Source organism: Mus caroli, unplaced genomic scaffold (assembly GCF_978045245.1).
Source record: "Mus caroli unplaced genomic scaffold, Mus_caroli_1 scaffold_8, whole genome shotgun sequence".
Taxonomy (NCBI): domain Eukaryota; kingdom Metazoa; phylum Chordata; class Mammalia; order Rodentia; family Muridae; genus Mus; species Mus caroli.
Window position 1 is genome coordinate 101,284,148 of NW_028227263.1, and position 12,101 is coordinate 101,296,248.

Consider the following 12,101-nt stretch of genomic DNA (forward strand, 5'->3'; position numbering starts at 1 on the left):
TCTGTGGAAGGATCAGCAGTCAGCCCCAGCAGTCCACAGGGCACACATTCTCAGGCTCTGGCTGTCCCCAGCAGGCCACAGGGCACACACATTCTCAGGCTCTGGCTGTCCTCAGCAGGCCACAGGGCATGCATTCTCAGGCTCTGGCTGTCCCCAGCAGGCCACAGGGCACACATTCTCAGGCTCTGGCTGCCCCTTGTTCTTTCCTGTGGTGTTGGGGATGGAACCCATGCCTGGTAAACATTATCCCTGATCCACCTCCCTGTGTGGCACTGAAAGTGTCTCAGCTATGCCAGAGTGTCCCTCTACACTGCAGGGACCGCTGTGTACCAGGCATGGCTGTAACTGCAGGCCACTCAGAAGAGGCAGGCACCATCATTCGGCTCCTTCCATCCTATATCCCTCTGTGGATGTTCTGAGTCACTAAAACCCCTTTGACAGAAGAGAAAACTGAGGCCCAGCAGGCCAGCTTCCCGGCCACCAGGCCTCACCACCTCCTCAGCGAGTGCCTGGAATCCATCTACCCTAGATTCCCGCCTCAAGGGTGGAGGCTGAGGGTGTGCTTGCTTCTGTTCTTCAACTGAGAGACTTGCTTGAGAAGTTGGAGACTTGTCCACTGTGTGTCTCCAGAGCCCTGCATAGAACACAACATGGACATAGCACCTTCTGATTGGGTGAGCCAAGGGCAGGAAGGAGGGACTAGTGAATACAACCCACAGGTTGGCAGGTGGGCTCGGGATTCAGGCCCTGCACCAGGTGTTTTTCTGAACTGTTGCAAACCCATTAAACCTCAGCCAGCGGTGTGTGATGACCACCACCACACCAATGCAGGATCTGCAGTACCTAAAGGGTTAAGTTCAAGAGGCCCTGGTGACAACAGTCCAGTCGTAGGCTCTGTCTTATCTGAGAACCATGGCTCTATATGGAGCTGTGTGTGACACTCTAGCGAAGGAAGCGGTCTGGATGAGCAGAGACCAATGAGCAGAGACCAGAGGAGCAAAGCCAGTTTGAACCAGGACTTGGGGGAGGACACTGGAAGATTGTGACAGAGTTACACCACTGACTCCTGCATTCACGGGATCAGTGTGGCTTCTGTGTGAAAGACAGACTGTGTAACTGAGTGGGGATGCTAAGGACAGACATCAGGAGAGCCCCAAGGAATAGCCTTTCTCTTATGCTCTGAAGCCCTGCTTTGGTTAATGCTTCCCTCAGCTGCCTCTTCACAGAGCAGATTAAACTTGACTCTGGGACCCAATGCCCCATCCCAGTTAATTCCTCAGTGAGCTCTCAAAGGCTGGAGCTGGAGTTCAGAAACACATCCTACACACTGTGAACAGGGTCAACGCCGCAGGCCCATGGATCTGCCGTAGGGCTCACACCTGTATAGTACGTGGTGATATTGAGCTGGTGGGCAACAGCGAGCACAGTACAGCCTTCAAACGGTGTTCGAATGATGGACTGAGTGGAGACATCCGTCGCTAAGTCCACAGTCACTGTGGCCCCATCAGACACTGGAATGTCTTCCTCAGTAGGGCCCAGGCCAGCCACACAAGTTGGCGCTGCCTGATGCTAGGAAGGGAGAAAAGGTCAGAGACAGGCGCTAACACTACCCCATGCTGAACCAGGCCTGGGGTACAAGAAAGCTAGCAGACAGTTTGATCAGCTGCGGGCAGGGAACACACCCACTCTTCATAGCCACGCCCGTGACAGACATTACTAATCAATCATACTACACCTTCTGGTGAGCAGGAAATGAGCTTAGAGTCACCCCCAGCACAAGGCTCAGAGGTGACATTCAAAGAATAAACCCAGTTTGGCATGGATGACATGATGAATAGCAAAAGTGCCTCAGTACCCATGCATCTCATTGAGCTGCAGGGCCCGCAGCACTGGCTGGGCTCAGACACGTGCCTGGCCTTGGCCAATGGGATGCTGGCAGAATCCCGATGAGAGAATGAACACTGAGCATGCTCACTCTTACACATCTCCCATCACCATGACAACTTGCCGTGGCTGGTCTAGGGAGGGGGCTGGTAAAATATACAGAGGCCAAATAGATCAGCCAATAGCTAGCTGTTCTTCCCATCCCTACCTCCTGCCCCATGATTGAGCTCAGCCAAGATCAGCACAGCCACTGACTGAGTGAGTACCCTAGCATAGGACCAGAATGGAGGCTGGTTGGTTGCCCAGTGAGGAATGACTGAAGCTGGCACAGAGGCAGGAGGGCAGAATGTTCAAACACTTGACCCCTGCCTGCCGACCTACCTCAGATTCTCCCTGCCTTCTTCACGCTTGTGATTTAGCTTCTCCAGCAAGGCAGACATGAAACCCTTCAGATGAGGGAGCTCCGAGGCCATGCAGACTCCATCAGAGCCTCAGTTAAATGGGCCCAGATTCATGCAGAGGGAACCTGGAAACAAAATGGGGTCCTGTGCCAGGACAGTAGCCAGCATGTGCTAAATCTAGAAAGTTCCCCACAGACTGATGTTTAGAGCCCTTGTCCCTCACCTGGTGACGTTATTTGGGGGATTCTGAGGACCCTTTAGGAAGTGTGTCCTGGCTGCTGGGGACAGACCTGATCCTGTTTGGGCTTCTGCTCCCAGGTTGCCTGGCATGCAGAGTCATCACCACACACCCCTAAACTATGACTATCTTCTCCCCGCTATGATGGACAACCAAGTGAATTCGAAGGCCCAATTAAAAGCACATTAGGGGACTTCCAGGGAGGGGTAGGTGACCTCTATCACTGGCTCTATTGCTAGGAACATGGTTCATTGCTGGAGAAGTCTGGAAACTGTCTCTCAGGAAGTCTGAAAACTGCTGCTGACCCATTGTTAGCAGCCTCAGGCCAGGTGGCAGGGCAGCTTCTGAGGCTTGGGCTTGCCTGGGCTTGCCCAGTTCTTAGAAACAGAGATTTAGGCCTAGTCTCCTGAACTGCCCATTTGAAGCCTGTCATGGAGTCAGCCTGTCTCAACAGGCCCCTCGTGAGTCTGAGTCCCTGGTGGTCATGCTGTTTCAGGAGGCTGTGGAACCTTTAGGAGGTGTGGCCTTGCTCGAGGAATTGCATCACTAGGTGGCACAACCAGATCAACGCATTAGGGAACTGCTGCCCACAGGGATCAGTCTAGAAAAGTCTTATTTGTGGCTTAGCTGTAGGAAGTGCTAAAGAGTAACACACTGGCTCCTGTAACGGGCAGAGAAGACAGTGTCTTCCTGGCCCCTCACTATGAAAATTCACAAATGCTCTGGTCCCTTGAATGAAATGGTACACATGTGTATATTTATGTGTGTGCACATATCATGTGAGTGTGAATGTATACATTTGTGTATACATATGTTAATATGTACATTTATATGTTCACATGTATATATTTACTGTGTGTTGTAAATTTGTATCTGTGTACATGTACATATAGATGTATATATTTGAGTGTGTACATGCTATAATTTTGTTGGAAACTATATCTGTGTATACATGTGTCTATATGTAAACATTAAATATCTATGTTTGCAAATATAATATATAATATATATTATATTTATATATATGATAAAATTATATATATTATTGAATTTATATATTAAATTATTAATATATTATATTACATATTATATATTAATAATTAATATATTATATTTGCAAATAAATATATATGTGTGAGTACATGTGTACTTTAGTGAATGCATGTGTATGTTTCTGGTTTTATGCATATATGTATATGTGTATATTTATATGTGTACATGAGTATATTTATGTTTATTTGTATATATGTGTATTTGAATGTGTGTACATATATATGTTTGTGCATATATCTATGTGTCTGCACATGTAACTTTCTGTTTGTGTACATACGTGTGCATGCTTATCCATGTGTATATGTGTGTTATATATGTACACGTGTATATTTATATTTGTTTGCACATGTGTATGTTTATGTGTACACATGTCTACTTGTACACATGTGTATTTTTATGTGTGTGCATGTGTAAATTTATTTTAGTGGCACATGTGTATGTGTTTGTGTGAACATGTATATATTATGTTTGTACATGCACACAATAGTAGGTCCTCAGTGTGCACTAATCTACTTCTGCATTAGTATGTCCATGTCCAGGAGCACTGTTAGAATAATGTTCTCATGTTTGCTGATTTCTAGTCAACATACAATCAGTTCTCTTACATTACATCTGTGGGAGGAACTTTAGTAGCCCAGTAATTCTTGCCACTGTACTCTTACTACCATTTTCTCTTCCTAATTCTTCATCCCAATGCACTGCTCTATTCCTAAGAGTATGGGCTCAGCTATTCTAGCTTAAGCACGAGTGAAGCTGTACGAGAATTCCACCCTCTCTAGTGTAAATGCACAGCACTTTACACGACGGCAGCAGCACATTGGCTTTTAAAGGATTCCCTATGTCATTTTTCATGATAGATGCATGAGCACGGCTCTAACAGTCCATCCACATTCATCTATCCACAGTCTATCCTTCTGTGCTCCTGTCTAGAATGTCAGTGAGCACCAAGAGTCTACATCCTCGAGTCCTGCAGTAGTATTACACTGGAGTCCATTTCTGTAATACAAGTTGCACTTGGAAATCCATGACTGTGGCTGCAGAGGAACATGCAAGAATACTCCTGTTTTACTGAGTCCATGTGTGCTCAGTTGGATTTCCACATGGGCTGCACTAGTATCTGTTGTAGCCTGTGCTCCATATCAGGGACATCCATGTGTTCTGATATGCTGTTAAGGGAGTGTACATATGACTCCTCGAGTGCACCCCTCTGCTCCTGCACCAGAGCCTCGGTGTCCAGGTGCAGTGCTGCATTCTGATAAATCTATGATCACTTCTGCTGCAGGCATTTGTGGTGCATTAGTGGCATAACTGTGCTTGCAGTTGTATGGTAAATCCCATTTGCACGGTGTGCTGCTCCATCTCCCTTCAGCCCTGTAATACTATACAATGTGTGCTGCTGTCCTCATTCAGGCTTGCATGGAGTTGTGCCTGTCCAGCCATCTGCTGTGTTGTAAATGCACATCAGCTTACATTGCAGCGTGAGTCCGTTGGCTTTGGCCAAGACACCATTGTGTAGAGATTTAGTGGTAGATGCCTGTGTGCTGCTCCACTAGTACATTCATGTGCAGAGGGGTACTAATATGTCCTCATGCCTGTCTAGTAATCCCACGAGTATGGATGTCCAAGAGCCGTAGGTTCTGCTGTGGTATCATATCTGTGTGCTTTTCAGGAGTAGTACTGTGTGCTGCTGAATTCATTTATCCACGAGTACGGCTTTACAAGAACATGTGTAAGCACTTCTCTAATGTGGAATCCATAGGCACGCCTTTACTTGTATTTTCATGAACAACAGTTTACAATGGAGTGTGGGTACAGGAGTTCACATGAATATAAAGTAAAAGAGTGTTTGTGGATTCACTATAAGACACTTGATCATGCATGCTCTCTGCACATAAATCATATTTAAAAAGCATTAGTAGTATCTTCTGTGCATGGAATATATTAGCAGAGCATCACACGTACACTCACGCACACACACATGCACACGCACGTACACACGCACGCACACACACACCTAAAGCAGCACACACAGTATCTTTGTAAAAACCTGTAGAAGACCCAGCTGTCCCTGTGCTCACAGATAAAGCAGCACACCTGGATGCCCAGGTTCAGCCATATGCAGAAGTCTTATTTCAGAAAAGCACATGAATTTAATAACGCGGGACTCATGGGTTTAGGACATCAGCATTCATGAAAGGACTAGACAGGAACCCACAAAGAAAACCTTAGTATTTTCTGCACATGACTCATATTAGTAGAGCCCCATGTGCACATGGGTTACTGATGCACTACACAATGGCCTCTGTGTAAAACCCTGTAGGAGCCACAGAGGTTCTTGTGCTCACAGATGAGCACTAGGGGAGCCAGGAATGTTAAACACTCAGGGTTGTTGCTCCGAAGAAAAGAATGCATGACCAGTTGTCTACACAGAAGACCGGGAGTGGATATGGTTAATAGCCTGGGAACCTTTGCACCATGTGGCTGAGGCCACAGCAGGTCCTCCCCATGACCTTTATCATCAGCTTCTTTTTCCTCAGTCAATCTACAGAGCCTGTCATTCTGGGCTTTACAAAGAGGCTCCATGTAGTCAGTCGTGTCTGCTCTGTATTGAGCTTACATTGCTCCTCAAAGAGATGTATGTATGTTTTGCTGTGCATATGGGTTTGCGATAATTATCACCAGAATAAGATTTCACCAAATTATGCTGTGCTTAAATATGCCTAAGATAAACTACTCCAGAATTTTGAACCAGCACTGGCTACTTATCTGTATTGCATTAAACTGCTTCCCATGGATTGTCTCTCTGCCAGTAATAGAGGTCATTGCAAAAACTGGTGTACTACTGTTGCAGAGCTAACGTGCATTTATAGCAGAGCAGATAGATATAGCTCTGGACATGCCTGCAATAGAACAACACTGTACACATTTTCAGGAGTAGAGCTGGCATTTACAAGTACGCAATGTACTCGAAAGTGCACAGCAACAAAAGCTGATGTACCTCATGCAGGCGTCCTGCACCAGGAGTGAGCATGGGTTTACTAGGCATGCAAATGAGAGGTAGTCATGGCAGTGCCCTCTGCATTGAAGACGTGCCTTGAAAGCAGATGTCCTAACTTCTGCACGCATATGCATTTAACAGCACATCCAGACACATCGAAATTGCTCAGCATCCGTCCATATTGTGTCCCAGTGCCTCAGCACACAGGAAATACAACTAAAGCAGTGTTCGTGGGTGTATGAACACAGCCATGCACAGCTGTACTATGTATAAACACAAAAAGCATGCGTGATCGCTCTCCTATTGAATTCACGTGCACTCATCTCTTGTGTTTAAATGCGCGCTGCTGCGTTAGTACACCACTGGGGACTGCTGTTCGTGGATTCCCATCGGATTTGTTAAATGCACATCAGTTTAGGCAGCAGTAGCAGTAAATGAGTTTTGGGAAAGAGGCCATTGTGTAATGCCTGACTATTATATCCATGTGTGGTGACTGACACATTGTGTGCACTGAGGCACTATTGTACCTTTCAGTGTGCCTATGTATTCACCATGAATCCAGCTGTAATACTACATTCATCCGTGTATGGCTATACTCAGACATCCATGTGTGCTGCTGTACAAGGACACGTGGCATCATGCCTATAACATGGAATCCATGCCCACTCCTTGATGTGTATTTGCATGGATGCTGGATGGTGCTGTACTAGTACCCTTGTGTGGACTAAAGGTCCCTGACAGCTGGCTGTCCTGATGTGCTACGCCATGCATGGAAACACAGATCCCGGGACCTCGGTGTGCACTGCTGTGTGCCTGCATTAGCACTGCAGTGTCCTGGTGGAGTGTTATACTGATATTCTCAGATGAGCCGATTTCTAGTGAATCTTCCATCACTCCTGTTACAGGGATGGTACCAGAGTCACATGGGACAATAGAAGAAAGAGAGACACCCGAGAATGAAATCAGGCTTTTCGGCCACAGGGAGAAACGAACTCTGTGACCTGAACCCCAGGCAGCCTTGCAGAAGCATATTTATCGGTTACACAAAACTTATTTTTTTTTGTGGTTTTTCGAGACAGGGTTTCTCTGTGTAGCCCTGGCTGTCCTGGAACTCACTTTGTAGACCAGGCTAGCCTCGAACTCAGAAATCCGCCTGCCTCTGCCCCCCGAGTGCTGGGATTAAAGGCGTGTGCCACCACGCCCGGCTACAAAACTTATTTTTAAAGTAAAGCAGATTCCTCATCCTAAAGCCCAGCTCTAATCTCCGTGTGTCTTGAAGGAACAGCTCACCCTTGCAGTTTTGCTGCTTACTGTGGGCTCTGTCTGCAGTACTCAGGAATGCAATACATTTCTGGCTTGCCAGGAACACCTTGTGACTAAAGTCATGCAAGCTCCTTCAGAAAAACAGCTCTATACATCACAGAGAGCAATCACTGTTCCCTACAATGGTTTCCTCAAGGTCTAAGTACTCCCAGAAAACAACTTCTTCATTCTGATGTTTACAGCGGACACGCTGACTATTAAATCTCTCACCACATTGCAGCTCATCTGTGTGTGATGCAGCAGGACAACCGTTCCTGCGGCTTTCATTATTTTTATTGCACTGCGTAACTGTCCATTCCAGTGCATGCCTCTGTTCCTAAAATCATGTGCACTGCAGGTCTAGCTCAGGTATGGTCAGAGCTGTTGTCTTAGTCAGGGCTTCTATTCCTGCACAAACATCATGACCAAGAAACAAGTTGGGAAGGAAAGGGTTTATTCAGCTTACACTTCCATACTGCTGTTCATCACCAAAGGAAGTCAGGACTGGAACTCAAGCAGGTCAGGGAGCAGGAGTTGATGCAGAGGCCATGGAGGGATGTTCTTTACTGGCTTGATTCCCCTGGCTTGCTCAGCCTGCTCTCTTATAAAATCAAGATTACCAGCCCAGAGATGGTCCCACCCACAAGGGGCCTTTCCCCCTTGATCACTAATTGAGAAAATGCCTTACAGTTGGATCTCATGGAGGCATTTCCTCAACTGAAGCTCCTTTCTCTGTGATAACTCCAACTGTGTCAAGTTGACACAAAACTAGTCAGTACAGCTGTACAGTAACACCTTCTGCTTTGTGGTAAATGCACATCAGCTTACACTGTAGTGCTAGTACGTTGTTTTTGCAAAGGCGCCATTGCACAGTGCTTGCATGATAAACGTGCGTGCTGTGCTGTTTAAGTACTTCGCTGGCTATGCCACACTAGAATAGCCTTGTGTGCTCCTCTAGCTCTTCCATGAGTGCAAATGTCAATGAAACTCATGACCATTGACTATTGAATCCATGTACAGACCTTTAGTTCTCTTTCCATCTGTACGACTGTAATAGTAAACCTGTATGGACTGATGTTCGTGAACATCTGTGTGCTCTGATGTGCTGGTCAATGCATGGACACACAGGCACTAGGACATTGCTGTCCCTGCCCTATGTCTACACTAGCATTTCAACTCCAGGTGTGCTGCTGTAATAATACAACCATTATTGGTGCTGTACCCTTACCTCCATTTACAATGTGTAGGTGTCCATTCCAGACACTGATCTTCAGGTGTGCGAAGAGCAGGACATGTCCATCCATCTGCTGTCTTGTAAGTCCCCATCAGTTTACACTGCAGGAGTGGTGCATCAGTCATTGAAAACAGGCCGCCGTGTAGGGCTTTTGTACCAGATGTGTGTGCGATGCTCAGCTAATACACTCATGTGCAGCGATATTGTCGCATATCCTTGTGTGCTCTGGTCTAGCACTCCCTTGGGTGCTAATGCTGTACATTTGTTAGCCCTGCTGTAGTACTAGATCCGTGTATGTCTCTGTAGCAGCACATCTGTGCACTGTCGTACAACAGCATCCGTATGGGCTGCATTATGAGGACATTTGTGATCATTCACTTAATACTGAGTCCTTGCATGTTCCTTTACCTACACTCCAGTTGTGCTGCTATAATTATACACCCGTGGGACTACTGTTTACAGACCTCCACGTGTTCTGAGGTGCGAGTGAACACGTGGGCATCATGGAGTGTGTTGCCTCCTGTGGTATTGAATCCATGTGCACTTCTTTGCTTGTATTTCCATGTCTGCTGCTGTAGTAACACCCTCATGTAGTCTGCTGTTTGTAGACATTGATGTACTCAGATTGCTAGAAAGCACATAGACACACCGAATGATATTCATCGCTCTCTTTCTGCACAACTCCATCCATATCCAAGTGCCTTGCTATGACAGTGTTCTCATATGTACCACTTCTGGTAAATCTACGATGGTGTCTGTTGTCATACAGCAGTGCTCAGTGCATTAATAATAATAAAACTGTGCATTAATAATAATAAAACCGCGTTTGATTTTGTTGGACAGATGCTTGCATTTGTACTGAGCCCTTGCCCAACCAGGTGCAGAAGCGCGCAGAGCAGCTCACCCATCTGCTAAGCTGTGAATGCCATCTGTTTACACTGGAGTAGTAAAACATCTGTGAAGACACCATCGGGTAATGCTTTAGAAATAAGTGCATTGCTGGGTGGTGGTGACACACACACCTTTCGTCCCAGTACTCCGGAAGCAGAGGTGGATGGAGCTCTGAGTTCAAGGCCAGCCTGATCCAGGACAGCCATGGCTACAGAAAAGCCAGAGAGAGAGAGAGACAGAGACAGACACAGACACAAGACACAGAGAGAGACAGAGACACAGACACAGAGAGACAGAGACACAGAAAGAAACAGAGAGAGACAAAGAGAGAATGTGTGAGCAGCGCTCTGCTAACATATTCATGCACAGTGATGCTCTAGGGTATCCTGTTATGCCCCTGTGTTGTACTTTTGTGAGCGCTGAGGTTGGAGACCCATGATTCCTACTGTACTTTTGCATTTCTGTGTTGTTAGTCTCTCTGTGCTTGCCTGTACTTGGACATCCATGTATGCTGCATGACAGTATGCATGCTCTCCCCTACAATCTGTGTACACTCCTCTACCTGTATTCTCATGCATGTGGCGGTACTAGCACACCAGTTTTTGACCACTGTATGCAAACACTCATGCATTCTGATGTGCTAGCAAACATTCACACACTGATAGTAGGCCATGAGTGTGCGTTTGTCTGCTTCTGCACTAGAGCAGTGTCCAGGTGTCCTGCTGCAAGAATATTCTTCTGCACACTGCTTTACAGTGTGAGGTCGCTTTTGTTGCAGCACATCTGGGCGTGGAGCATTCCTAGTGAAATGGTTCTCACGGCTGTCGTGTTGCTTCCGTTTGCACTGTGCTCCCGTGTGTCCTGGTGTGCCGCTTCGTTGCTCATACCTTATACCTTGTGTACCGCTGTTCTGCTTAATCAAAGCTCAGAGCCATCTAGGCACAGCCATCGGCTGGGCTGTCAGTCCACACCGGTGTATGCTGCAATAGCAGTACACTGATTTCACAAAGACGCTGTTGTGCAGTGTTTTGGTAATAGATGCATCTGCAGCGCTCTACAAGGACATCTGTGTGCAGCGATGTATTAGTATATTGCTTATGCTCCTGTCTAGTGTTTTCATGAGCGCTGATGTCATACATGCTTCCTTCTGTAGTACCACACACCCCTGTGTGTTTCTGTAATAGTACGTCTATTACACCTGTGCATGGTTGGACTCTGGCATCCATGGGTGCTGCCTCCCAACACTCCTGGAATAGTGACTCAGTGTGCACTCTTTATTTGTATTTTCATGTGTGCCTCTGTGCTAGCAGATGTGCAGACATGTATGTGCTCTTACATGGGAGTAAATACACTGGCACAGTGATATGAGGACAGCAGCACACATCGGTACACCTCTGGTCTCATGCCTCAAGGTCCAGGTATACTGAAATAATGACATTCTCATGCACAATGCTTTCCTACATCTGTGCTCACATTTCTTACTGTACAGCATGTGTATCAGCATGAAGGATGTTAGTACTGCTCGCTGTTTCCCGTTTCTTCTGCCTGCACTGTGAACTTGTCCATCTCTGGTGCCCTGCTCTGCTCCTAAAGGACACATGCTCTGCCATTCTGGCTCAGAACCATGCATGCTGTGCATGAACACCTATCTGCCTCTGTCAACAAAATTCACTAGGAGGTAATTCAAGAAACAGAGGAGGAGCTGGAGAGATGGCTTGGTGGTTAAGAACACTTCTTATTCCTGCCGAGGATCCAGATTCAGTCTCCAGCACCCACATGGTGGCTCACAACCATCTCTAACTTGAGTTCCAGGGGATCTAACTCCCTCCTCTGACTTCAGAGAGAACCAGGCATGCATGTGGTGCACATACATACATACATACATACACATAAGCAAAGCACTCATACATATAAATATCATTCTAAAAAGAAAGGCTATTTAAAACAAAAGGAAGACAATTTACAAAAGGACCAAGGCAAGAGAGAGGTAACTTTTAGCAGAAAAGGGAAGGAGTGACAGAAACAGAGGAGGGCTGGCTGGACAGTGAAGGTTTCATGGGGTCTCAGCATCACATACAAACAAGGGTGCTGGGGCAGAGG